Source organism: Athene cunicularia (assembly GCF_003259725.1).
Source record: "Athene cunicularia isolate RWA chromosome 2 unlocalized genomic scaffold, athCun1 chr2_part2, whole genome shotgun sequence".
In the NCBI taxonomy this organism is placed as follows: Eukaryota; Metazoa; Chordata; class Aves; order Strigiformes; family Strigidae; genus Athene; species Athene cunicularia.
In genome coordinates, this window is record NW_020799096.1 from 7,092,450 (window position 1) to 7,098,538 (window position 6,089).

General features: G+C 43.0%; 1 long non-coding RNA gene across 1 annotated transcript in view; it reads right to left on the reverse strand.

The window, feature by feature from the left end:
• Positions 1-955: 955 nt before the first annotated feature.
• The window catches only part of LOC113477595, a 12,777-nt gene continuing 7,643 nt past the window's right edge, over positions 956-6,089 (reverse strand). The window contains exons 2-3 of the long non-coding RNA XR_003397934.1: positions 1,899-1,904; positions 956-966 (exon numbers count right to left, since the gene is read on the reverse strand). This is a non-coding gene — a long non-coding RNA (uncharacterized LOC113477595). The remainder of the gene's footprint in view (positions 967-1,898; positions 1,905-6,089) is intronic.

The window sequence follows — 6,089 nt, forward strand, 5'->3', positions numbered from 1 at the left end:
AGAAAGTGATTATTTTATGTGAAAGATGGGAAAAAGCAGTAAGAGAAGAAAACACTGCCATGTGAAGGGCCATCCATGTTCATTATGGTGAATGAAGGTGCACGAGAAATTCATTAATGTGAGATGATCAGGATAAGCATGTAGGTAAAATGACCATAGTGAATTTTGCTCATTTGAGACAGAGGACCATGTACAGCACAGTTTCAAAACTATACCCAATTGCTAATAGCCTGTTGAGTTTCAGCATGAGCTTAGCTTCCTGTGCAAGGTTGTTGAGCGGTGAAGATGAAGGCAATGAAGCCGGAGCTGCCCTGGCCTTGCACGAAGAACAGCTACAGATCAGCCGTGACTCCAGACAAGCATGAAGGGACCAATTTGTTATTGGCTACAGGCTCTTCAGGGGAGCACTTAGGGTGAAGAAGGGTGTGTAGGTACTTCTCCTCCATCAGTTGATTCCCATGGACCTCAAGCAGTGTAAAAGCTTTTCAAGTGTCCTGCTGTTGTGACACCTGATGTTTGAAGGGACAAACAAGAGGTCTTCAGAATTAGAATACTTTCTTTTTTAATGTCTTTGCAGTATTTTCCCCCTCTGTTTCAGAGGAAACAATGTTCCTAGATATATGCACAGGTCAGAGAATGTGCATATTCCAGGTTTATGTCTATGAAAGGGAAAGCAGAGTTTGTGTGCTTGTGAGCATGTGTCCAGGCTGGTGCTGGAGCCCGTGACCCCTTGGCCTGAGCTGAGCCCTTTGCTTTTGTATTCCACTGATTTGTATTCCACTTGGCCTGAGCTGAGCCCTTTGCTTTTGTATTCCACATATGTCGTAAGCTGCGCACAAAGTAGCCCATGCAGACCTTGATGATGGGAGTTGCACTCCAGAGGACACAGTAAAGTGTTTGCTCTTTCCCAGGAATAACCCCAAGCACTAATTGTTCCCATAGCCAAATTCTACCAGGAACAAGGGACTCACAACGCTCTGTATCAACAGTGACATTTCAGCTTTGCTTCCCTTGTTAGGATGCTTTTTTTAGCTTTGAGGCTTGGAGGCTTTTTATCCTTAGTTTCCACCCTGCCTCCGCTGCAGGATACAACCAATCTCAATGTGCACAGATTAATGTACTTTGAGTTCTAGAGGTCATTGATTCCAACCTCCTGCTCACAGCAGGGCTGGCTTCTACCATGCATAGTATGTTCACAGATGGGGAAGAAAGGTAGGGGACATTTTCCTGTTGCCAGAATTTGCTCACAACATATCTTATCCTTACTGTAGTGTACCTAGTTGCTTAGTTTATCACCTTCACAATGTTTATGCAAGGAACTTTGACATGCTGGAACGCAAGATTTTGGTTTCAGAAGGCATGTTGGGGCTGTTGCTTTACTGTTATGAAGACAAAGACTTGTGAAAAAAATCATGTAATAAAATAGAAAAAAACCACCTCATTTATCTTGTTAACTAGTTATTTGCAATGTGGAAAAAGTACTTTTTTCAAATTTAAATATCTGTATAGTGGTAGTTTGTTCTAGTCTCAAAGGGAAGAAACAATTGTCTGTTTTATCTTTACATGGTTTATTTGCCTCATGCTCCCTGTTGTTTACAAGCTCTCTCAAGGGTTTGGTTCCAGGCTTCTTTTTCCTTCCATTTTCTTTTCAATTAAAAAATCTTTATTCCCTCTAATCATATTCAATACCTGAAATCTCTTTAGTTTTCTTGTTCTTTTCTTCCTCAGGATGATGCAATGGAATTAATTGGTTATACTTTACCAGACAAACTAGAATATTTTGGGTTCTCTTATAGACAGAACATTGAAAGAGAATTTGGGATTACTCTGATGTTGATCACTTGGAGGATTGTTATACAAACATGATGGGTAGGAACAACTTCCAAGAGCTGACACACTTTTTGCTCATTTAATTCTTTCCTTTAACTGTGTTGTTCAGCTGTGATTATTAATTTATTTGGCATTATTTTCTGATTAATCTTCATAATTATTAGGAATTAGCATGACTTCTTTGTGAATCCAGATAATGAGGTGCAAATGGTAAAGCTTGAGAGTTCTCTCTCTGATACTGTCAAGAATTACAGGAGATTATTTCCTGCAGCAGAGTGTAAAACCAGAGAAGTGCAGGACTTCTGTCACATCTGTTTGTATCAAAGGGGAGTGAGAGCCTCCTCTTGACTATTGGGATTAATAAGCAGATCATCATGGGCTCTGAAAATGATAACTACTTTGGAATAGAAAAGCATAAACTGGGGAAGGAAGCAAGCTAATTACTGCTGTCTTTGCTTTATAGCATTTTCTTGGAAATGCATCCATTTGTTAGATTTGGAAACACTGCTCTTTCATCTTCCTTTTTCTTTCTGTATGCATCAATCCTCTTCTTTACATGCCAGTGACTTGTCTTAGTAGCTAATTCTTCAGATTTATTTGATGTTTGTGAAAGACAATCATGCCTCATTGTCCCTTTTTTGTTTCCACTCTGGAAGCCAATGCTTGTTCTTTCATGCCTTCTTCTCCCACCATACCCCACTCCTTATCATTACAGAGAGTTTGAAGGTGGTGCTCTGGATTGTTTTTTCAACCCTTTAGAAATGAAAAACATTTCCATTTCCCCACTCTTTTCACCTGTGACAGTGTCCTGATGATCTTTCAATAGTTCTTGATGGCTTTGTTCTTTAAAGCTAGCTCTCTGTTCCGAAGATGAAGTACATCACAGACTAGTGAAAGGTAGTATCACTGCTTTGATGGAGATTGCATCCGTCCTCTGCAGGTTCTTTGCCATCTTGTTTGCTTTTCCTTGCAAGGTTGTAGCAGAAAAAAGGGACTAAAAGGTTCCAATTACTGACATGCTATTTCCCTCCTGTTACTCACAAGCCTAATTTGACTTTGTGCTACTTCTACTGATTTGTTTATTACCCACAGTTCACAGCTGTAATCCCAGTCTGTATTCTGAGTGGTCTTCCTCAAAAGCTGTTATGATATTGCCTTGCCTCAGGTGTGTGACACCCTACTTGAAAACCAGCATTGCCTCAACTTGTTCAACAAGGGATGCTTTTATAGGGCATGTAAGTGAGCACTTTTCCTGTGTGTCTTAAGCGATGAGGTAGGAGACCTCAGGCACAGAGCCTTAGTGATGTTTTAAGACTTGGGTCCTAAGATCGTGTGGAGTGGGACTTGTCAGATGATGCCCAGAAGGTCTGAAGTGGATGCATTAGCCTAGCTGGGCATGTCCCCTAGTAGTTCTGCGTGAATCCTGTAGGTTTGCTCTGCCTGTTCCTGAGCGCCTGTGCCTGATTTTCTTCTACCATTTGCACTCTCTCCTTTTGGGAAACGACACAACATGGTTGAGGAATGTAAGTCCAGATCTAGAGGTGTAGCCTGGTGTAGCCTAGTTCCTTTTCTCCCCCACTGTAGTTTCCAGAAGTTGTTGCTTGAAAGTTGAAATCATGTTCCTCATCAGCTGTAAAGCATTCCTTATTCACAGGTCACACCTGGAAACAGAAACACAACAGATTTCTCCACCATCGGAGCTATTCATTCCTGTCCTGGACCAATTGTGTAGAAATGAGAAAATAGTTCAGTATCTGTGTCTGCTCAGCTCTTGATCACTTCACCTTCCTCCCTCCCTCTCTCAAAAAAATCAAGAGCTACTTTGATTATGGTCAGTGGCATTGTGCAAAATACATCTGGCCAATATTTTCAAACTGCGTCTTTAATGTAACAAGATGTAACGAGATCTTTAATTCTGAGACGTGTCATTCTTCATTGGTTGTGCAGAGGGCTGTGAAAGGCAGGAGAAGAGTGGGACGGGTCGCTGTGGGCAGAGCCCCACAGTCATCTGTGCTTCCCCTGCAGGTGGTTAACAGAGCAGTGGTGGCTCCTGAGCTCTACTAGATGTCTAGAATAGATTTATGAAACCATACTGCCTTTACTGGGCTTTGGATTAAAAGGCAGTTTGTACATGAGCTTCTGTCAAAACGTTTGCAGGTTGACAGCTGTTACAAAAATATTTGGTAACCACTGTGGTGAAGATGTTCTCTAAATGTAATGTATTTAAGTATTTGATACAAATATTTACAGCATCTATGGTATCTAGAGCCTTTGTCTCCTTATTTTTCACCTTTCCAACAGTCTCTGTGTCAGACTGTGTGTAATGCAGTGATTCAAGTACTACAAACACCATGAGCAAACATGTCAAGCAAAAAGAACACCTCCAATGAGTTATTGCACTTATGCTTCAGTCTCTGTTGGTATGATGAATTTTGTGTTACCATGCTTGTTTAGTCTCCTGAAGCCTTAACAAAGATTAATTTAAGTCTCTGGTATCTTGTGCGGAATGTGTTTGCATCAGACTAATACTTGTGTAACCACAGCCATCACATACATGATTCTTTTGACAATTTTTGTAAAGACTAAGAATGCTCCAAAAAAGTAGACTGGTTGGCTCTCTCCCACTTTTACAGGAGCTTCTTCCAGGAGTGTGGAAGGCTGCTGCCATTTCAGGGCTACCTTAATTAGACCATTCAGTTCTCCAGTAACTGAAACATACTGGACCATTTCAAAAAAGCACCTTTCCAGGAATGAAAAAAAAAAAAAAGAACAAAAAAAGAAAAAGGCTAGTGAATAACTCTCCCCATTGCAACACTGAAATACAATCTCTGATGATAGAACAGAAAGGGGGAGGAAACAGAAGGAAGAATGAAAACAAATGCAATGTTGTGTTAAACAGATTCAATTTAACATTCACTAACGTAAGTTAAAACCTCCAGATACAAAATTCACTTTTGGTCATTGTGGAATAAAACAGAAGATTGGAGAGAAAGATCATAAACATGCTCAAGTGACTTGCAGCTGGGGTGTAGAAAAGTACATATATCATACTAATTGTTGCTTATCCTCATGCGCTTGACAAGTAGACTATTTGTGCTTGGGTAGCGTAGGCCTGTGACAGAGGCACCCTATCAAACATACTTGAGATTCCTGCCCTGCTGCAGGGAAGCTCAGAGCACCACAGTAAATCACACCTGTGCATATCCTTGATAAACCAGCAAAAACATCACAGTCAGCAATCCTCTAGCACAGACCGGGCTCAGCACTGCCTACTTCCCTGCTTGTGTGCCTCTGCCCAGGTGCTGCCTCAGGGATCCCCTGGTTGGTGACATAATAAAAATAAATTTACTCTTTGCATTTCATCCCTGGTTTTGTGGTCATTCCCGCGCCCTGCCTGTGCAGACTCACAGTCGCTGGCACGTTCTACACCCTGCTCAAGGGAGAGCTGTGGCTCTGCAGCAAGTCAGGCCCAGCCTCACATCCCCTTCTCTGGCCACGGCGAAGCCCTCCTGGCTGGAGCCCAGTGGGCAGCGGCAGCCACAGGTTCTGTTTCACTTCAAGAATGAAGCAGTAGGGCTGGGTGCCCAGAGTCACCTGGGGGCTAACCCCATGTAAGAGCTGAGCTAGCAGCCCTGTGGTGCTGGCCGCTGCCCCCCCCTTGAAAGATCTGTGAGTTTCTGGGGGCAGCACCCCCATCCCAGGTGAAGAACTGAGTTTATCCAGGCTTGATTTTTCTGGAGCATGCCCCATCACAAAACATGCAGCGACTGTAGAAAGGGAAATACCAGTTTTATTTCAGGATGCAGCACTACCTGAAAGGACACTGTAGAGAGGTTGGTGCTGGTGTCTCCTCACAGGTAGTTAGTGACAGAACAAGAGGGAATGGATTTAAACGCCAACAGGGGAGCTTTAGGCTGAACATTAAGAAAAAAATTTTCCCAGAGTGCTCAGACAGGGGAATAGGCTGCCCAGGGAAGGACTGCAGTCACCATCCCTGGAGGTGGTGAAGGGTCGTTTGGATGAGACGGTGGGGGCTATGGTGCAGGGGAGAACTTTGCAGAGTAGGGCTGAGGGTTGGACTCGATGATCCCAAGGGTCTTTTCCAACATGAAGGATTCTGTGATTAGGCAAAGTGTGTTGGGACAGGCATGGGTTTTGGCTCCAGGCCCCCTGTGTATAGCAATAGGGCTTCCAAAAATCTTTCCTGCAACAGCCCTCTTGTGAATTAACGTGCAAACCTGGGGGGGGAGGGGGGGGTG